Source organism: Scyliorhinus torazame, chromosome 6 (assembly GCF_047496885.1).
Source record: "Scyliorhinus torazame isolate Kashiwa2021f chromosome 6, sScyTor2.1, whole genome shotgun sequence".
In the NCBI taxonomy this organism is placed as follows: Eukaryota; Metazoa; Chordata; class Chondrichthyes; order Carcharhiniformes; family Scyliorhinidae; genus Scyliorhinus; species Scyliorhinus torazame.
This window is the reverse complement of record NC_092712.1, coordinates 184,599,075-184,622,096: the sequence shown is the minus strand read 5'-3', so window position 1 is coordinate 184,622,096 and position 23,022 is coordinate 184,599,075. Positions and strand designations below refer to the sequence as shown.

At 44.5% G+C, this 23,022-nt stretch overlaps 1 protein-coding gene across 1 annotated transcript in view; it reads left to right on the top strand.

The window, feature by feature from the left end:
• The window catches only part of ankmy2a (ankyrin repeat and MYND domain containing 2a), a 78,562-nt gene that overhangs the window by 29,718 nt on the left and 25,822 nt on the right, over positions 1-23,022 (top strand). The window lies entirely within an intron of this gene.

The following is a 23,022-nucleotide window of genomic DNA, read 5'->3' as shown; positions in this document are numbered from 1 at the left end:
TTTTTACACAGTGATTGTTTAGGATCTGGAATGTACAGACCCAAGTGCGGTGGCTGCAGATTCGGTCAAGGCATTCCAAAGTTTTCAGTGATGTTCCACAGGGCTCAGTGTTGGGGCCCTTGCTGTCTGTTGTATATATTATGATTTAGATTTCAATGTGGGTGGCATGATTACGTAATATGCAGATGAGACAAGTTGGCCATGTAGTTGATAGTGAAGAGGATAGCTGTTTACCCCAGAATGATATCGGTGGTTCGATTGAGTGGGCAGGGAAGTGGCAAATGGAATTCAGTCTGGAAAAGTGTGTAGCATTTGGGGGGGGCAAACAAAGCAAGGGAATACTCAATAAAGGAAGACATAGAGAGGTTGAGGAAGTGAGAGTACAGGTCCTTGAAGGTGGCAAGACAGGTGGACAAGTTGGTCAAGAAGGCACGTGGAATCATTTTCTTTATTGGACTAGGTATGGAATACAAAAGCAGGCAAGTAATGATTGAAATGTGTAAACTGCTTAGGCCACAGCTGGAAATTTTTGTACAGTTCTGGTCACGACATTGCTGGAAGGACATAATTGCTGTGGAGAGAGTGCAGCGGAGATTTATAAGAGTGTTGCCAGGGCTTGAAAATTGCTGCTATGAGGAGAGATGGGATGGCTTGGGTTGTTTTTCCTTAGAACAGAGGCGTATAAGGGTTGACCTAATTGACGTGTACAGAATTCTGAACCGTCTATACAGGGTGGACAGGAAAGACTTGTTTTCCCTAGCTGAGGAGTCAATTACCATGAGGCAAAGATTAGAGGGGACTTGAGGAAAAACGTTTTCAACCAGATTGGTGAGCATCTAGAATTCACTGCCTAAGTTGGCGGTTGAGGCTGAAGCGCTCAATTCATTTAACAGGTAGCTGGATCTGCATCTGAAGTGCTGTAACCTGTAAGGCTGGACCAGGTGCTGGAAAGTGGGATTAAAATGTGTGACTAGTTTCTTTTTCCTCTTGCTGGTTGGTGCAAACACGATGGGCTGAATGGCTTCTTTCTGCACCGTAACCTTAAATGGAATCCCATAATTCTCCGAAGAGAAACGTATTGAAGGATTTACTGGGAAAAGACAGGATTTGAGCCAAGTGATTTTTTCTTGCAGAAATCCAGCATGGGCCGACAGACCAAATGGCTGCGTCCTGTGTTGTAACCATTCGTGATTCTATCCTAAATCCCAGGTGAATCTTGTTGCAAACAGTTTCAGGACACTGCGAACAAAATAGGTAATGTGTTTTGCAACGGTTAAATAGGCTCCTTCCAGCAACTTGTTAATGCATTTTACATTGCTAAACACGACAAGTACCTTTACTCGCTGCCTGTTCAAATAGGCATAAAATATCCCAGGAATAATAATAATCTTTATTGTCACAGACCCAATTCAAATGGAAAAAAGGGAGCTCCCCAAGTGTCCACTAGTCGACATTCACCCCACACAATCCCAATGTCTCAGACGGCAGCCAGATGATCAAATTCAGTTCTCTTAAATTGTTCAACGACATTTATCGCCCAAGACAAACCAAATTCAGGTCTGTTAAAAAGTTTAACGACAATTATCGCCAGGAGTCACCTCATTCATCTCCTTGATGTCCATCAACACCCAAATTAATATATTCCTTCAAACTACACTTTCAGGAGTTCTGGAGAATCCTTACAGTTGAATGAAACATTCTCATAACATCTTTAAAACAGAAATTAACCATTTCTATTGATAACAGCAAATTAATGGATGCTGAAATCTGAAACAAAAGCAGAAAATGCTGGACCATCTTAGCAGGGCTGACCGCATCTGTGGAGAGAGAACAGAGCTAACGTTTCAAGTCTGGGTGACTTTGCCAAAGCTCTGTCTCTGTTTGAATTCCTTTTTGATTCCAGGCATTAGCAGATTTTACTTGTTTGTTCTTTCCCTTAACCATCAGGTAAATTCCATTTTAAATGCTTGAATTAACAAGTTGTGTCCGGATATTTATCAATTTCAAAAGCAAGCTTGGTGGTTTTTTGAAAGGTAAATAAAGTCTTTATTCTGTGCATTAATTCTCAAAACTGTTGGTTTCACTTTTAGCTGGAAACCATCATCACCATTTAAAAAAAAAAACAGTCCATCTGGCTCTGGCTAATATCCCATTGAGTTAATATTTTCCAATCATAGGTTACATTAAAAAAACAAAAGCCGTGTGGAGGTTTTTAAAAAATCAACTGTCTGCTGAAAGAGTTAACTTTTCTGCAGATCCTAAAGGGGTTGAGAGTTGGTGGAGAAAACCTGGCACGCAATTGCGTCACTTTCCGTAATTTAAAAAAAATTATTTTACTCTTTATTTCTTCAATTTTGCTCAAATTGCGCCTCTTTTTGTCTATCCTTTTTCTCCTTTAAACAGATTTCAGTTTCCAATATTTGTTACTTAATCAAAGTTGTAAGAAATGCTTTGTGAAATGTGCTGTTGATCAAATCTCCACAAATTTCTTAACTCCAATGTTTCAGAGAGTTAAAATTGGGTGTTGCCAAGCTACAGGCTTATCTTTCTGTTTTAGGAACAAACTGGCCTTCACAATTCCACATTTGTACAGCTTCATTTCAAACTCAAACCCAATCCTTTCAAATTCGAGCACAGTTTTTTTAAAGAGAAACTCTCAGCAGTTCGAATTAAATGAATTTTAGATCCCTCTCCAAACTAAATCTTTGAATCAATGATGCTTGCGAGCAAAAACCCTGCTTCAACAATGACTTGACTCGAATGTACGGTATTGCTTCAACTGGGCAAATGAACTCAGAGTAAGGGTCATGGCTAACCTCACACACCTGCATTCCCTCATCGCACAGGGAGAGAGGGGAGTGCTTTCAACTGTCCTGGTTTTGGAGATAGCATCTACATCTCACTGATGACTAATTTGTGTCTCGGGTTGTTTGATTTTAGCTAAACACAGGGAGTGGTGATCTTCAGGGGAGGTGTCACTTTGTGGCTGAATTAACTCCCTCAAAGCCACCACTGCTTCTTCCAACTCCTCACTTGGTTTGGTGTATTGTGACTAAATCAATATCTTGTTCCAATCTAACAGCAATTTTTTCTTAGCACCATGTACCCTATCATCGGTTTCCTGTTGCCAACATAATTGTTCAGGACCAATGTACTCTCCTGCCAGCAATCAGTTCCATTCTGCAGCTTATCTACCAGTTCTCCCAATGCTTTGGATCTTTTACTCAGTTGTAAGGCGCACAGATGTGCGCTGTAGATTAACTTATTCTGGACTTTTGCCTCAATTCACTGTTTACTTTCTGAACCTCTTTCAAAAGCATATCAAGGATACACTCTGGATTTCCATCACCATCTTCTACAGCTTTCAGAGCATTGTTCACTCCTGATGCTCCTATCTCCTTTGTCAAACTGTCGATCCAGCATATTCCAAAGCTATTGTGATTCTTGTTCTTTTTTTTTTAATAAACAATTTTATTGAGATATTTTTGGCTAATAAAACAATGACATTGTATAGTACTGTACAAAAAGAAAAGCGAATAACGCATAGTACAAACCACCACTCCATTCTCGTAAGGACCTGCCTAAACCACCCCCTACTCTACTCTACCCCCCCCCCCCCCCGCTGCCAATTAATTCTCCGCAAAGAAGTCAATGAATGGCTGCCACCTCTGGGCGAACCATGATAGTGAACCTCTCAAGGCGAACTTAACTTTCTCTAGACCGAGAAAGCTCGCCATGTCCGACAGCCATACTTCGGTCTTCGGGGGCCTTGAGTCCCTCCATGCCAACAGTATTCATTTCCGGGCTACCAGGGAAGCAAAGGCCAAGACGTCGGCCTCCTTCTCCTCCTGGACTCCTGGGTCCTCCGACACCCCAAATATTGCCACCTCAGGACTCATTATCACCCCAGTTTTCAAAACCCGGGACATGATGTCCGCGAACCCCTGTCAGTACCCCCTGAGTTTAGGGCACGACCAGAACATGTGCACGTGATTAGCCGGCCTCCCGGCGCATCTAGCACACTTGTCCTCCAGCCCGAAGAATTTACTCATCCGACCACCGTCATGTGGGCCCGGTGCACGACCTTAAACTGGATCAGACTGAGCCTGGCGCATGTTGTGATCGTGTTTACTCTGCCCAGAGCTTCTGTCCAAACACCGTCCTCCATCTACCCCCCCTCCTCTTCCCACTTAAGCTTCAGGTCCTCAGTCTGTGTATCCTCTGCTCCCATTAGTTCTTTGTAAATATCTGAGTCTCTACCCTCGCCTACCTCTCCCCTCAATACTACCCTGTCCTACCTCCTCTTTGGCGGGAGCCGTGGGAAGGACAGCACCAGCCGGCGCACAAAATCCCGCACCTGTAAGTATCTAAAGTCATTCCCTCTCGCCAGCCCAAACTTCTCCTCCAAGGCCCTCATGCTCGGGAAGCTCCCTTCCAAGAACAGATCACCCACCCTCGCACTCCCCGCCATCCGCCGCAGTAGATACCCACCGTCCATGTTCCCCGGGGCAAATCGGTGTTTGCTGCAGATTGGGGTCCAGACCGATACTCTCACTTCCCCTATATGCCTCTCCACTGGCCCCAGATCCGAAGAGCTGCTCCCACTTTGGGCTGGTGGAGTATGGTGCCGGCGGGAGCAGCAGAGGCGCTGTAACCAGGGCTGCCAAACTGGTGCCCCTGCACAAAGCAGCCTCCATCCGCTCCCAAACCGACCCCGTACCCACCATCCATTTACTTATCATCGCTATGTTGGCCGCCCAGTAGTAGTTGCTGAAGTTCGGCAACGCCAGCCTTGTCTTGTCCCGCGGTGCAGTCTGAAGTAATCTGATGTCGTCCTGTTCGTCCTTCCACTAGCCTCTGGGGCCTGATCTAACAGCCTAACGCAGTCAATGAACCCCTCCCCGAACCCAAACCGTCCCAGTGCCTCCCACAGATAGTCCCACTCGACCCGGTCAAAAGCCTTTTCCGCATCCATAGCTACCACTATCTCTGCCTCCCTGCTCTCCGGGGGCATCATAATCACATTAAGCAGCCTTCTTAGACTGGCCACCGGTTGCCTGCCCTTTACTAACCGGTTTGGTCCTCCGCCATTACGACCGGTGCACAGTCCTCAATTCTAGTCACTAAGATCTTGGCCAGTAACTTAGCGTCTACGTTGATCAAAGAGATCGGTCTGTAAGACCCACAAGCCTCCGGATCTTTATCCCGTTTCAAAATAAGCTAAATAGTAGCCTGTGACATCGTCGGGGGTAGAACCCCTCTGTCTCTTGCCTCGCTAAAAACCCTGACCAGCACCGGCCCCACTATCTCGGCAAACTTTTTACAAAATTCCACTGGATACCCACCCGGCCCCGGGGCTTTACCCGATTGCATGACCTTCAGGCCTCCCAATACCTCTTCGATCCTGACCAGCGCCCCCAGTCCGTCTACCAACCCCCTACCCACTCTTGGGAAGGTCAGTCTGTCCAGGAATCACCTCATCCCCTCCGGTCCCCTGGGGGGGTTCCGAAGTGTACAGCTTACTATAAAAGCCCCTAAACACCTTGTTCAGCCCTGCCGGGTCCCCCACTAGATTCCCCTTCCCATCTACTTTCCTTCCTCTCTCCCTAGCTGCTTCTCTCTTCCTTATTTGTTGCGCAAGCATTCTGCTGGCCTTCTCTACATGCTCATAAATATTGCGCCTTTTGCCTTTCTAAGCTGCTCTACGGCCTTGCCTGTAGTCAGCACCCCGAACTCAGCCTGCAGCCTCTGTCATTTCCTGAGTAACTCTGGCCTCGGGGACCCTGCGTTGCTCCTGTCCGTCCGTACAATCTCCTTAACCAGTCGGTCCGTTTCTGCCCTGTCTGTCCTGTCCCTATGAGCCCGGATTGAGATCAGCTCTCCTCTCACCACTGCCTTCAGTGCCTCCCAGAGCACCGCTGCTGAGACTTCTCCGGTATCATTTACCTGCAGATAATTCTGCATGCATCTCCTGAGTCTCTCACACACCGCCTCGTCCGCTAGCAATCCAACATTCAGCCTCTATTGTGGGCGCTGAAAGCTATCCTTACAAATCTGTAGATCTACCCAGTGCGGAGCATGGTCCGATATGGCAATTGCTGAATATTCTGCCCCCACCATCCCGGCCAGCAAGTCCCTACTCATGACAAAGAAATCAATTCGGGAATACACCTTGTGTACGTGGGAGTAGTACGGAAATTCCCTTATGACAGCCGGCTAAATCTCCATGGATCAGCTCCCCCCATTTGCTCCATGAACCCTCTCAGTTCCTTTGCCATCGCTGGCAACCCGCCTGTTTTTGAACACGACCGATCCAGGCTCGGGTCAGGACTGATTTGAAGTCCCCACCCATGATCAGTTTGCGCGAGTCCAAGTCGGAGATCTTCCCTAGCAACCTCCTGATAAAATCCACATCGTCCCAATTAGGGGCATACACACTAACCAAGACTACTCTCATCCCTTCGAGCTTACCCCTAACCATAGCAAATCTGCCGCCTCCATCCGAGGGGCTGGTTTAGCACACTGGGCTAAATCGCTGGCTTTTAAAGCAGAGACCAAGGCAGGCCAGCAGCACGGTTCAATTCCCGTACCAGCCTCCCCGAACAGGCGCCGGAATGTGGTGACTAGGGGCTTTTCACAGTAACTTCATTTGAAGCCTACTTGTGACAATAAGCGATTTTTATTTCATTTCATTTCATTCAACTGTCCCCTCCGCCTCAAATTGAACCCTTTTATTAATCAGGATTGCAACCCCCCTAGTCTTAGTGTCGAGCCCCGAATGAAAGACGTGACTGACCCAGCCTTTCCTTAGCCTACCTGGTCTGCCTCTTTCAGGTGCGTCTCCTGCAGCATGACTACGTCCGCCTTCAGAACCCACAAATGCACTAACACACACCCTCTTCACTGGCCCGTTTAGCCCTCTTAACATTCCAGATGATCAGCCTGGTTGGAGGGCACTTTGCCCCCCACCCCCTCATTGCCTATCAGCCATCCCCTTTCCTTGGCCAACCCCCCAGCCATGTGTCGTGCATCCTCTGGCCCGTCTCCTGGCCGGCTCCACCCATGACCTCCTCACTCACTGTTGCCATGTCCAATTTCCATCCTCGTCAGCAGATCAACACCCCCCCCCCCTAGCAACACCATCCTACCACCTAACCCCTGCTCTAATCTAACTATATGAACACCCCCCACCTGGCTTCCGTTGACTAGCCCACCCAGCTAGCCTGGTGGCTCCCAGCTTCGGCACCAGCGCATCTCTCACCCATTGTTCCCTGGCTCCCCTCCCCCTTGCCCATCCATACCACTTCCCCAAACCAGCCCTGCTTAAACAAAAACTTTATGCAAGTCAGAAATATCCCCAACAATAGTGCAATTTAAATCAAACCGATAGAGATAAGTACCAGCCACTCTCAGCCCTTCCCCTCCAAACACAGAAAAAGATTGCAAAAAATTCCCCCGAAACCCCCATCATAACCGCACCTTTTTCACTATTTTCTTTTTTATATTTTCCCCCAACCAAAACTCCAACCAAACAAGAAACCCAAAAAGGAAACATTCAAGGAAACCACAAAAAAGAACAAGAAAAACACATCGCAACCAAAATACATCAACCTAAAAAGGTCGAAAAAACGAAAAGAACGGACCCAAGCATGCAGGCATCTCTCACAGCGAGAGAGAAATAAAATAGACTTAAAAGTTCTACCATGAGTCCAAGAGTCCCCAGCTCAGGGCCAGCCCTTGCTTCTTAACAAAGTCCATCGCCTCCTCGGGTTCCTCAAAATAGTGGTGCTGACTCTCATATGTAACCCACAGTCGCGCTGCAAAAAGCAGTCCGAACTTCACCTTATTCTTATACAAAATCTCCTTCACCTGCCTGTCGCCTCCCCTCCTCCTGGCCACCTCAGTACTCGGGTCTTGGTAAACACGCAGGGTGCTATTGTCCCAAGTACAACTTTGTGTGCTGTTGGCCCATTGCAGAAACCGCTCCTTGTCCAGGTACCTGTGGAACCGGACCACCATCGCTCGTGTTGGACCCCCCTCGTCGCGGCTGCCTCACCTGCACTTTGTGTGCCCTGTCCACCACTGGCAGACGAGGGAACACCTCGTTCCCCAGCAGCTTCTGAAACATACCCTCCACATATGCGGCAGCATCCAGCCCCTCAGCCCCCTCCGGGAGGCCAACGGTTCTTACATTCTGCCGGCGAGATCTGTTGTCCAGGTCCTCCAGCCTTTCCAGGAGCATTTTCTGCTGATCCCTCAACCTCCGAATCTCCACGTCCGCCACTGTTTGAAAGTCGGCCTGCTCCTCCACCATCTTCTCCAGCTTCTGGAGCTTCTCAGCCTGATCATCCAGCCTTTTTTCCATCGGTCAATCAACTTCTGGTGCGGCTCCAAATTATCGCGCTTCAGAGCTAAAAAGCCCTCCTGCATGGCCTGTAGCAGCTGCTCCATTGTAGGCTGGGCTGTCGGTGCCTTGCTCTGGACATCGGCCATATTGGTCTCTCACCGCCTCCACCATGCCCTTGCTTCTTAAGTCCATACAACTCTGTATGTGTTCAGCGCCTGAGTACTATTGCTTTCCAGTTCCGCGCTCAAAAGCGCAAAAAGGTCGGGGGAAAAGGTCCAAAAGTCCGACCGAAACAGGAGCTACCAAATGTGCGACCTACTCTCTCATAGCCGCCACCGGAAGACGTGATTCCTGTTCTAAGATCTGAGGTGGTGTTCTGCTGTAAACCACGTGATGGAGCCCTCTGCTCCCCAATCAAAGTTCATGGTACTCTCTTCCCCTTTTCTATCACTGCACATCCCTGTGCAGTTTGTTTTCAAGCCTGCACGATTCTTATTAACTTTTTTACATGCGCTATCTTTTAGGGGTCTGGCCTCCCTGCGTGCCTTCAGCTACTGTCTTTCCCGATTGTAGCCAGACAGCACAGCTCTACCTCCTCAACTTCACTTCCTGCCCTGAATTCTCCTTTCAGATACTTTTGTTATTTGACCGGACCTTCCTCTGACAGGCCTGCTTGCTGCACTAACTAAATGTGGTAAATAAAATATACTCGCCCTGTTTGCAGAGCTGTTTCGATGATCCGATACGAATATTCTGCTGACGATGCCAAATTATATAAATGCAAGTTCTTTCTTTCTTATCAATAATACTTAAACATATTGGTGGCAATTAACAATATAAACTGAATTATCCATTCAGGGGCTGGTTTAGAACACTGGGCTAAATCGCTGGCTTTGAAAGCAGACCAAGGCAGGCCAGCAGCACTGTTCAATTCCCGTACCAGCCTCCCCGAACAGGCACCGGAATGTGGCGACTAGGGGCTTTTCACAGTAACTTTATTGAAATCTACTTGTGACAATAAGTGATTTTCATTTTTTTTCATTTCATTTCGTTTTCATTCTGGGGAAGAGTTAAATGTGGCTCTGAGACTATAGAGAATATATCACACATTTAGCCTGTTCTAGTGTTTATATTCCAGACAAGGTGCCTCCCATTCCATTTTCCTCCACTCTGTCTTTCTGCAGATCTTTGTGCTCCCTTTTCTCTGGTATTCGTCTGGTTTCCTTTGGAAAAGATCGATGTTATTTACCTCACTACTTGTGGTTGTGTGTTCCACATTCTAAGTTATCTGAGTAAGGAAATTTCTCCTTGTTTCCCTATTGAATATTAGTCGCTATGTTTAATTTATAGCCCTTAGCTTTGGATTCTCACTTGTGAAAACATCCTCTCCATATATATTCTGCTCAACCCAATCGTAATGAGTTTGCACTTGAATGACCATCAATGCTAATGCGACATGTTATCAACGCTCAGTAAATTACACCCGTTACTGTTGTGGCAGAACTTTCAGTCCTTCTGGATCAAGATCCATCTCTTCAAATAATCTTTGGGTCACCCTATCTAATCTCTCCTTTCCTAATTCAGTGCCTGTTGTCTTAATACTGTTTTGAGAAGTGCCTTGGGGCTTTTTATACATTTCAAGTCGTTATACTCATGCATGTGTACGTTGGACACTAAAACAGTCAGGAGATGTGGGCCCCTTTCTCTTTGTTTACTACTAGTGTACCCGAACCGTGTGCTACTAGAGCAACCTTGGTTCAGATTACTAAATATTTAGGCCTGTCCATGCGTCAGCTCTTGCAGGCACTCTTTGGTACACTTCACAAATCAAGTTCAAAACCAAGCTAACCCTGCACTGCATACCTGATAAAACTTGGTAATCCAGTACCTGAGATTACCAAGTTTCCACATTTCAGATTATTACTGATGTTACTTTGGCAAGTTTGGTTTTCTTATGGAACCTGGCGGGATGGATCTGTCAGTGAGGTTTCTTATTCTTGGCTCCATTTAATCTTGGAGGGTACAGCCCTGTGGGTGAGTTACACCCAGCTGAATAAACAGTAGGAAACTGGCAAATGTATCTGCTTTGGTAATCAATATGGTCATAGCTGGTTACAGTATACAGTGGCACTTCTGTGTAGCTCCTGAATTTCTTGAGCATTAGCTCTGATACCTGTGCCTAAACTCTCCACGCTTGGATAAATTGGATGTGTTCTCATTTGGTAAATAAATTCTTCAGGGAGGTGTAGATTTCTTGGTAGCTTGGTTTGGAGACTTTTGAATGTGGCACTTGATTTCCATGTCCCAGCTGACTTGACCACCAAATATTCAGATTCCTAAATCAACCGGAGGTTATGAAACTTAACTGGAATTTGTTTTTGCTTCAAATTGGACACGGCAGTTCTCTATTCTGGATTTCTACGGGGATGTTTTTTTTATAACATAAATAGCAGTGTTTGCTGAACATAATAGTTTGGTTTAAAAGCTAAAGTTTGCCGAACTTATAGGGTGTTCTGTGTACTTTGAATAAGACACACATGCTCCACATATTGCAGAAGTCTCGAGGGAGAACTAGTTTGATATAAAGCCTTTTTAAAGCATTTTTGATATCCAGCTATTACCTGCGTTATTCTCCCTTTCTGTGCTGTCAAGTCATCCCTGTGAGGGGGGAGAGTTTATCCGCAATGAACAAAGGGAAGTCGGGTGGCTTTGATGGTATTTCCCCAGAATTTCTTCAACTACTCCCTCCAGAGAGTCCAATGGCTGGCGGAATTGATGGAATCGAGATGCATAGCATGCGGAAATGGCTATTGAGATCCTCAAGCTGGACAAGCCAGCTCCCTGACCAGGGAAGTTGTCGGCCGATATCGCTCCGGGGTATAACCTGACCATGATTGTCCTCTGGAGAATCATCCTTCCCATTAAGTCATTAATCCCCAAAGAACAGATTGGATTCCAGCCAAATCTCAGTTGCTGTGAGCAAATCGTGGCCCTTAACATTGAGGCCAGTTTCCAGAAGAAACCCAAAACTAGCACTGGCTTTGTGGACATGTCATTGGCCTACGACATGGTCTGGATTAAAGGACTGGTGCTGAATTTTACCAGGATCATCCTCTACGTTCTATGGCCAGTGTTGAGCAATAATTATATTACTGGACTAGTAATCCAGTGGACTGGATTAATGATCCAGAGACACACATTCAAATGTCTTACAACAGTGGTCGCCACACTACAAGAAGGATGTGCAGAAGAGATTTACCAGGATGTTGCCTGGTATGGAGGACATTAGCTATGAGGAAAGGTTAAATAAACTTGGTTTGTTCTCACTGGAACAAAGGATGTTGAGGGGCGACCTGATAGAGGTCTACAAAATTATGAGGGGCATAGACAGAGTGGATAGTCAGACACCTTTTCCCAGGGTAGAGGGGTCAATTACTAGGGGGCATAGGTTTATGGTGAGAGGGGCACGGTTTAGAGTAGATGTACGAGGCAAGTTTTTTACACAGAGGGTAGTGGGTGCCTGGAACTCGCTACTGGAGGAGGTGGTGGAAGCAGGGACGATAGTGACGTTTAAGGGGCATCTTGACAAATACATGAATAGGATGGGAATAGAGGGATACGGACCCCGGAAGTGTAGAAGATTTTAGTTTAGACGGGCAGCATGATCAGCGCAGATTTGGCGGGCTGAAGGGCCTGATCCTGTGCTGTATTTTTCTTTGTTCTAGTTGTGAAATTTAAATTCAACTAATTCAATAAAGTCTGGAAATGGGAAAAAAAAACTAGTATTGGTCATTGTGACCTTGGAGCTACTTGATTACTGTAAAAATCCATTTAGTTCACAAGTGGGGAAGAAAACCTGCTGTCCTTGCCCCATCTCATCAAGATGTGGCTCCAGACCTGCATCAATGTGGTTGACTCTTAAATAAAAACAGAAAATGCTGTACGCACTCGGGTTGGGTAGCATCTATGGAGAGCACCAGAAATTTGTGTCTCGAGTCAATGACCCTGCCTCTGATGAAGTATTAGCGTTAGAACATAGAACATACAGTGCAGAAGGAGGCCATTCGGCCCATCGAGTCTGCACCGACCCACTTAAGCCCTCATTCCACCCTATCCCTGTAACCCAATAACCCCTCCTAACCTTTTTTGGTCACTAAGGGCAATTTATCATGGCCAATCCACCTAACCTGCACGTCTTTGGACTGTGGGAGGAAACCAGAGCACCTGGAGGAAACACACGCAGACACGGATAGAACGTGCAGACTCCAGACAGACAGTGACCCAGCAGGGAATCGAACCAGGGACCCTTGTGAATCCACAGTGCTATCCACTTGTGCTACCATGCTGCCCATTATTCAAGCTAACGTTAGCCAAGACGTCAGCTCTGTTCTCACTGAGACGACAAGTTATGCTGAGTGTTCCCAGCATTTTCTGCTTTTAGTTCAGATTTCCAGTATCCAAGATGTTTTGCTTTTGTACTGCTGGTTGTCTCTTACCTGCCCTCTGTCATCAGAAGTGGAAACCACTCAGTTGTATTCAGGAAGATGGCTCATTCGGGATGGGTAATAAATGTCTGCCTCATCTGCAACACCCAAATTTAATGTATAGATAAATTTCATGTTTGTGTATGCAGATGACCGTGCCTTGGGAGTGCAATCCACCAACAATCAAGGACATTATGTTAACCTTGAAGGGAACCTAAACACAGAAATATTTCTGGAAATGGAAGTTCAAGGCAAACCCTCGCAAAACAACAGTCACTGCATTCTATCTTGATAACGCGAACACTTGTGAGCACCCTGAAAGTGATCTTCGACAACACAATCTTACCACAAACCAGACTGCAACTAACCTTCCTCAGTCACCTGTAGAAGATAAATGGCGAGAAAAAAAAACTAGGGTCAAATTGCTCCAGCAACTGGCAAATCCGTCATCATCACAATTCCAGAAAATTGAGGAAAGGACACGCCTTCCCCATCCACCGGCACCTCCAAAATGCCATTTGATACTGCTTGAAGTCATACAAGCTCTTTTGGACCCATGTGCTTGACCTTCAAAAATGTGACTTGAAAACTGATGAAGCTTGGAACGGCAAATACAATTTACAAGATGTCAGAAACAAATACCTTGGCTCAAATTTTCCGGACATTCCCTCCAGGGGGATCTTCCAGTCATTCTGACAGCGACACCCCGCTGAGATTTCCTCAGCGGCAGAAGGTGTGAACAACAAGAGTACCCGTTGACAGTGGCAGAACCAGAAGATCACCCATCAATGGCAGACGGCTCCACCACCACAACACAGCATGGGTGGGTTGTAAAATCCCACCCCTTGTGAAAGATCTGGCTCAGGATATCCCTGGCATTGATCGCCCACAAAACTCTTGGGCAACTTTTAAATGCAAGTGTACAAACCATACAGATACTTGATACACAAATGGAGGAACAAAAACTCTTCAGTGTTCAACTGTTCCCACCCAGAAAAGACCATGTAACACCAATTGACTCTTTGCCTGACTGGCAAATGTAAAGGAGGCATCACAGTGATGCACTCCTCTACTTGTGCAATTAACTGTTTGTAATATTGCTGTTGCTGTAAATCTATATAAGAGCAGGAAGTAGACTATCCAGACTGTTGAGCCTATTCCGTCATTCAGTATGATGATAGGAGATTTTTAAGTATCAAATCCATTTTCCACCCCATCTCACTGTGTTCTCTGAGAGACCAAAAATCCGTCTCTCAGCCTTGAATATGCTCCATGCTGGAGCAGACAAACCCTGTGGGATAGAAAATTCCAAATACTTAATCGCATCTCAGTCTTAAATGATGGGCATCTTATCATGAAACTGTGTCCCCCTTGTTATAGTGATGTCCTGGAGCTGAGATGACTAACTTCCAACAACCACAACCATCATCCTTTGTGCCAGGTATGACTCAAACCAGCAGTAAATTTCCTCCCTGATTCCCATTGACTCCAGTTTTGCTAGAGCTCTTGATGCCACACAAGGTGAAATTCTGCCTTGATGTCAAAGGCAGTCACACTCACTTCTTATCCATGGTTGGACTAAGGCTGCAATGAGGTCAATGAGAAGGTTGTTTCAGAGTAATTGCCGATATCACTGCTGACGTCTCCTTCCATTACTTGATGATAAAGGCTGACAGGGCTATAATAGCCGGGTTGGATTTGTCCTATGTTTCGTCAATCTCTGTGCTGAACAGCCACAAATCCAATCCAATAGATGAAGAATGTTTCCTGCTGGTGAAGTTCATATTGTCCAGCCAAAATTATTTTCTTCTTTATTCAACATTCTGCAGATAATAGGATTCTGGCCCAGTTTTACCAAGCAGTACTTTTGATCATATTTGAAAGTTTCTACATTCCATTGTAAATGTGTCACAATTATATTCAAAAAATCCATACACCATGAACGTAACAGATGACAGTGGTCTACGGTTTTATGAAGTAGCCTATTTCTGACAATGGATAAGATGAGATTGTTTTTGCATCAAAATCGTGGATTCTGATATCGGAGGAACTACATAAAAATATTTTGCACAGCAAGTATAGTTTCAATGCTGGTGAGTTCCAGTAGCTCATGCTTCACAAAAACAGCTACCTCATCAACTAGCTTAAGCATTGACTCCCTCAAACATTGACGTACCGTGGTTGCTATGTGTACTATCTACTGTATGCACGTCAACAAGTTGCTAAAGTTTTTCAAAACCATCTCCTGAACCCACGTCAGTTACCATCTAGAAGAACAAAGGGCAGCTGCTGCTGAGGAACACCATCACCTCTGAGTCACAAACCATCCTAACCTGGTCATACATTGCTTTTCCAATATTGTTACTGCGTCAAATTCTGGAGTTCCCAACCAACAGCATTGAGAATGTCATTGGCAATAGTTCAAGGAGGCATCACGCCACCACCTTCTTGAGGTCACTTCAGGATGGATAATATTGCACACCCACACTGTCTAGTACTTTCAAAATCATTTGTGCAGATGATGACCACATCTGTCTAGCTTTTGTATCCGCCACGTGCATCACATGTCAGATCCAGATAAATAATTGAAGGAACATAATAGAAAGGTTTATTTTAAAGAATAGAACCAAATGTTTCTGACACTTGACAGTTTGGTTTTAAGTAATCCTTTCAGTAGTGTTCTATATTGAGAATATAATCTGAATACAATACTAGAGCATCTGATGTGGATACTCTGAATTCAAGTGTCAGGCAGTAGAATTTCAGTGACTGTGACTTTCATCACCATTTCATTATTCATATAGTCATTGCAGAAAAGGTGTTTTGGAATTACTTACATTTTTATAACACATTTCATTCCTGACATGAAACCTTGTCCATCAGAAACCTTGTCCATTTCACCTGATGAAGGAGCAGCGCTCCGAAAGCTTGTGATTTCATATAAACCTGTTGGATTTAACCTGGGATTGTGAGACTTCTTCCTGTGTCCAATACCAGCATCTCCACATCACAGGAACACTAAAGGCCTCTTTTATCTTACTTCAATTTCTCCACCATCTTCACTCAACTCGCTGATTTTTTTTTTCTTGGTTGAGTTTTTCACATACTTTCAGCATCTTAAAAACGTTGTTTTTATTGAAACTGCGTCTCCTTTCACTACCATTGGAAACTTATTAAGCATGGCCTTTTTGCAGTTCCTTTTATTTATTTTTTGAATATAAATTTTGAGTACACAATTCTTTTTTTTCCAATTAAGGGACAATTTAGCGTCCCTTTCACCTACCCTGAACGTCTTTGTGTTGTGGGGGTGAGACCCACACAGACACTGCATTGGGATCGAACCCGGGCCCTTCGCGGCGTGAGGCAGCAATGCTAACAACTGCACCACCGTGCTGCCTGGCAGTCCCTTTTATATTTGGCATTGTGACGTGTGGTTTTCAAGGCCACAATCCCTCTGAGCCCAGTAAAGAAATGTTTCTGTAATTGGATTTAGTTCAAATGTGTTGTCTGCCGCTGGTCCAGTAACTACAAGCACCACTTTCTTTCTTATTCCATGGAAGGCATGTTATTCTTAGAGTCCCTAAGAAGGAGGCCATTCTGCCCATTGAACCTGCACCAACCCTTGGAAGGAGCACCCTACCTAGACCCATGCCCCCACCCAATCCCAGTAACCCCAGCTAACCTTTTGGACACCAAGGGACAATTTAACATAGCCAATCCATCTAACCTGCACATGTTTGGACTGTGGGGGGAAACCGGAGCACCCGGAGGAAACCCACACAGACACGGGGAGGAAGTGCGACTCCACACAGTCACCAGAGGTCAGAATTGAACCCGGGTCCCTTGCGCTTGAGGCAACAGTACTAACCACTCTGTCACCATGCCACCCTTCTGCTGAGATCCAAGGACATAATCCAGATATATTGTTTTCAATCCCAATTTCTAAAGACCATTTTGGTTGACAGATATGCACGTTCTGATGTCAGTGTGAGCCATCTGATGACGCCTCGAAAGGATAAAGCTGCAAGCAGATTAATTTAGCAGCTTAGGCTTTTCGTATGCTACAGTAGTGTGAAAAACACATCCAGGAAGAAAGCCAAAATGCACTGTCTACATTTAGCATTGCAAGAGGATTAGTAATTTTAGTGTTTTGCCTCGTGTGGTTTTGTTGAATATTACACAATGATGGTTAGATTTTCTCTTCCCTCTTCCCCAATCAGTAAAGGGGTAAACTTATTCAAAATGATAAAGGTATAGTTACGGGTTTATTCAGTGTGTAGAGAAATTTATAGCTTTAACGCAATGCTCAAACATGTACAATGTGCTATGAATAATATAAAAGAAAACAACTTGTAAATTAATAACTTTCAGAAACTCTGCTGCATGTAAGTTTTCTTTATTCGATTGTGGGAAGTGGGTGTCGCTGGCTAGCCCAGCATGTATTGCTCATCCTTTATTGGTCTCAAGGTTGCTGATGAGTGGCCCCTTTTTAACCACTGTAGTACAAATGTGGTCCATGTGGTACAAATTCACTCCTCCGTGCTATTCCAAAGCGAATTTCTGGATTTTGACCCAGTGCTTGTGAAAGAGAGGCAATATAGTTCCCAGTCAGGGTGGGGAACCTGCAGGTGGTGGTGTTCCCATGTGACTGTAGTCCTTGGTGCACACTGCTGCCACTGTGGGCCAGTGATGGAGATAAAAATTAATTATGCTGTGGAAGGGGTGCTGATCATGCAGGCAGCTTTATCCTGGATGGTGCTGAGCTCCTCAAATTTTATAGCTGCACTCATCCAGGCAAGTTGAGAGCATCCCATCACGGTCCTGGCTTGTGTCTTGGGGAGAGGCTTTCAGGAATCGGGAGTGTGTTGTTTTGCACAAAAGGTACAGCCTCTGATCTACTCTTGTAGTCATTTTATCATTCCTGTGCTAAACTGTAGACATACGCCTTCATAAAAGTGTAGAATCAAATTGAAAAGTAAACACTAGTTCATTTCGAAGTTAATTGCTATTCAGTTGCTTTCGGCTGGAGATCAGAAAATGGTTTTTGTTTGTCCTTTTAAGAAATGCAAACATTTGTGAATGCAGACTGCTGGCGTGTCTCTCGGTTCTTTGATTTGTTTTATTCGTGCTTTTTGAAGTGTGACAGAAATTAATCTTAGGCAGGGCTTGCCATCAAACTGATGGGTATCTGAAGTGTGACGGACAGGATGTTCGCTCATTAATATTTTACTAAATCTCCCAAGGAGCTTTTCATGGTAAGTTAGAAAATGTGTGTGTATAGTTTTATAAGACCGGAGCATTATACCACGTAAAACACAAGGTCATCTTCCTAGCCAGTGGGAGTGGAGCGCAAGCAGAGTTTGAAACATAACGTCAGGAAAGGAAAGTGACGTTAGTTCAGGGGAAAAAGCTAATTTGATGAGTAATTCTACTGTCTCTTTCTGGTCTCCACTTTATAATGAAGTAAAGCTAAGGCACGGCAGGGCAGCTCAGCTATGTGGAATGTTCTGCGGTCTGTGCAAAGTCGTGGATGCTTCCTGTTGCCTGGTTGACCAGATGTGCTCACAGTGTCACCAGCTGCAGAAACTCTATGCCCAGGTTTTAAAACGCGAGCACTGGTTGGAGTCAGCTATGGCACCTTCGTGAGGCTGAGGACTATATGGATAGCATGTTTAGGGAGTTGGTCACAATACTGTTAAGAGAGTGCAGGCAGAAAGGGAATGAGTGACCGACCGCCAGACCATCTTCGAGGACCAGGCAGGTGGTACAGGAGTCCCCCCGAATCTCTTTTCTCCCCCCCCCCCTCCCCCCAATTAACTATATTTTTATTTTGGATAATGGTGATGGTTCCTCAGAGGAATGCAGTCAAAGCCAAGTGTGTGGCACCATGGGTGACTCAGCTGCTTAGGGGGGAGGAAGGAGAATGGAAGAGTAATTGTGATAGATTTTCCGTCTTGGGAACTGTGATGAATGTAGGAATTTCAGATATATTATAGGTATTTGGTGTGGTAAGGATTTAAATAGTATTTTTAATGAATCCTGGGTTGAATGATTTCGGGAGCATGGGGTGCAATTAAAGCATTGTAAAAAGCTTGGGCTAATGGAATGCTGTTTGGATTTAGAGAGTTCCCTGTGGAGTTAATTAGATTTCAGCTTGGGAAGATGATGTAATTACTAGGAGAAGCTAAGGTATCGGGCATTTTGTAGAAAAGCAGTTTTAGTTGAGTGTTAGCTAGAGATGTGAGTTGAAATCTAGCATCTCAGTTATAATTAAAAGGTATGTCTGTAGCTAAATTAGCAGTTTCTTTCCGAGCAGTTCAGAAGAGTGTGTTTGGAAGGCGAGTGGAAACAAACTGGAGCAGCTTCTGGAGAATGACAGCCAGCGTTTATATATGGTTCTGCCAGGTTTCAGGTCTTTTCTTTAGAGCTGTGTCGAAAGATCTCCTTTTCTTAAGTAGAATATCCAGACATCTCTGTAATTCAGGTATTCCTCAGTGCTAAGTGTATTTTAACAGTGGATTGAGAGCTGAGATTTTTGTTTGTTGTTTGAGTGGGAATAGAGATAGCAGTTAAGGGTTACTGTATTGATTAACATTGTTTAAGGGTTAATTGTAAGCTATTTTCTGGACTGATGTTAAAGACATTTTAAACTGTGTTAGTATGTAATAAAGTTTGATTAAATGTACCACATCCCCATTTCTTCGTGAAATCACTCCAGGAATGAGGTATCCTTTCCTCAGTCTTTCAAAATTAAAGTAAAATATTGGGGTTTCTGTCCAGTATCCTAGCCACTGTCGGCATCTGATCCGGGACCATAACAGAACAGACGGGTGTTTCTGTAGCCATAGCTGGGACTCCATGGTGATATGTTGCCTTCCTGGTGCCAGGACATTCTTATGGGGAGAGTGAACAACCAGAGGTCGTGGTCGACATTAGTAACTGGTGACAATGACAAAGTTAGAAAGAGAGATGAGGTCCGAAAAGCATATTTTAGAGAGCGAGGAAAGATATCAAAAAGCAGGACATGAATGGCTGTAACCTCACTGTCACATGCTAGTGTGTACAGAGAAAGGTGGGCAGAGCACATGAATTTATGGCTGGAGAGATGGTGCAGAAGGAAGGGCTTTAGATAGCTGAGGCATTGTGACCAGTTCTGGGGTAGATGAGACCTGTACAAGGAGTACAGTTTATACCTTAGCAGGACCAGGATCAATATCCCAACAGATTTGCTAGTGCTGTTGTGGGGGGGGGGGGGGGGGGGAGAGATTTGCTAGTACTGTTGGGGTGAGGGAGGGGGTTTAAAATTGCCTTGGTAGGAGAGTGGGTGTCTGAGAGGGAATTCAGATAGGAAACAAGGCTAGTAATGGTAAGAAAAGTAGAAACAAAGGGCAGCACCAAATAGGGGCAAAGTAAGGGAAAATGTGAAAAGACAAAATTAAAGACACTCTATCTGGATGTATGCGGCATTCACAACAAGGTAAATGAATTGATGCAATAAACGAAAAATACCACTACAGAGATGAGGCTACAGAGTGACCAAGGCTGGGAACTGAATATTCCAGGCTATATGACATTTAGGAAGGATAGGCAAAAAGGCAAATGAGGTGGGGTAGTGCTATTAATAGAGGATGATATCAGTACATTAGTAAGGTGCTGCTAAGAAACTACAAGGGGCAGCAAACATTGGTGGAGATTGTTTATCGGCCACCAAACAGTAGTGGTAATATAGAGCATGGCATAAATCAGGAAATAATACAATAATCACAGAGTCTTAAATCTACAGATAGACTGGTAATCCTAATTATTACTAATGCCAAGGAGAACAAATTCCTGGAATGTAAATGAGAATTTTTTACAACTGTGTTTGAGGAATCGACGAGAGAACAGGCTATTTTAGAACTCTTATTGAGCAATCAAAACGGGCTAATTCATAATCGCATTTGGAAAGGAGCCTTGAGGGAAGAGTGACCATAATATGCTGGAATTTTATACTAGGTTTGAAAGTGATGTAACCATGATGTGGAGATTCCAGCGTTGGACTGGGGTGGGCACAGTAAGAAGTCTGACAACGCCAGGTTAAAGTCCAACAGGTTTGTTTGGAGTAACTAACGTTCGGAGCACAGCTCCTTCATCAGGTGAGTCAGGTCACAATCTGAAACTAGGATCTTAAATCTAAACAAAGGGAACAATTAAAGTGTCAGGGAAAAGTTAGCTATGCTAGACTGTGAAACTATATTAAAAGTTATGATGATAGACAGCCATTTAAAGAGTTAATGTTACAAAAATACATTAATTTAAGACACAAAAACACCCCAACTGGAAAAGTGATCAAACCATGGCTAATGATAGTAATTAGATCAAATGAAGAGATTTATAATGTTGCCAAACAAGGAAGAAGTCTGAGGATTTACAGCATTTGTTATAAGGAGGCTCAAAGAACTGGTCAAGAAAGGGAAAATAGATTATGTTGCTTACACTTTTCTTCCTTCCTACCATTACCAGCTTTGTTTCCTATCTGAATTATCTCTCAGGATAACCACTCTCCTACCATGGTAATATAAACACAACCCTTCCAGCCCCCCACCCCACCCCCTCCCAAACAGCACTAGCAAATCTCCCTGACTGGATATTCATCCTGGTCCTGCTAAGGTGTGAACTGTACTCCTTGTATTGGTCCCATATGAAGTTAATTCAGTGAGAAACATTGGGTGGGATTTTCTGGGGCCTACCCACCACCAGGACCGTCTAGTCCTGGCAGCCCTGGTCTGTTGTCACCACGACGGGATCACAGAATTCCGGCCTTAGAAACAGACTGTAAAGCATCTATCGGTATGTAGAAAGAGAGAGTGGAGCAAAGACAAATGTGGGTCCATGATTTAATAAAGGAGGGAGAGAGCAATCCAGTTTATAAAGATCAGTTAACCTGACATCAACAGTAGGGAAAATGCTAGAATCTATTGTAAAGGATGTGATAGCTGGACACCTAGAAAATGGTAAGAAGTCTTACAACACCAGGTTAAAGTCCAACAGGTTTGTTTCGATGTCCAACGCCGGCATCTCCAAAACTTAGAAATTGGGCAGACAGCGGGGATTTGTGACAGAGAAATAACGTTTGACAAACTTGTTGGAGTTTTTATTAGGATGTAACAAGTAGAAGAGGTTAGAGAAGAACACACGAGAGGTTAGTAAATAAAAGTAGGGATTGGGGATAACATACTGGCATTGATTGAAAGTTCGTTAACAGACAGAAAACAAACCAGGAATAAGCGGGTCATTCTTCAAAAGGTCGGTGCAGCCTCGATGGGCTAAAAGATCTTCTGCACTGTAGGGATTCTATGATTTAAGCTCTCTACTTACCAGAATACATCAGCTAGTTCTGTAAAAAGGGGGAGCGGCTTGACTTCCCCGATGACCCAACACTACGAAGAACAGTTCCATTTCAGGCATACACCAGTTCTCCCTGGTCAACTCTACTAGTTACATCTTCAAAGAATTCTAGTAGATTTGTCGAGCATGATTTTCCTTTTGTAAATCCATGCTGACCCTGTCTGACTACACCACTGCTTTCCCAAATATATTTCGATGGATGGGAGCTTTTCCAAGCATCATTGCACTAAATTAAAATGTGATCTCAACACTAAAGAATTAATCAGGCTTTCTATTTACACTTGTCATTTGTTCAAATTATGATTTCTCTCTCAAAATGTTCTGATGTGTCTAGGAGAGAGGAGAATGTTTTTCAAAGTTGCCTTTTGTTGATGGGAATTTCAGTGAAAACCTGTCTACATTTAGGCATTATAACTGACAGTATCAGCTATTGCACATTGCGAAAAACATCAGTGCTTTACAAGTGTCAGGGAGGGGGCGATAATGAATGGATACTTAATGAGTGGAGGTGAAGGCACAACTGAAAAAGGTTTTAAGGTTGCTTTTGAACATGAGAGATGGCAAGTAAAAATTGATTTTGGAAGAGGATTCCAGTGGGATGTCGTGGCAGAAAATTGGCTTCCAGCAGTGGAACGGAGAGTGTCGGAATTGATCAGTAATCTAGATTTGTGGGAACTAAAGGTAACAGCTGGTATTTATGACTGAAGAAGGTTTGTTAAGGACAAGGATACCAATATTAATTTAGTTAGGCACAGTGCGCCTCTGGAGTTGTTGAGCATAGTGAAGGGATAATGGGTGTATGGG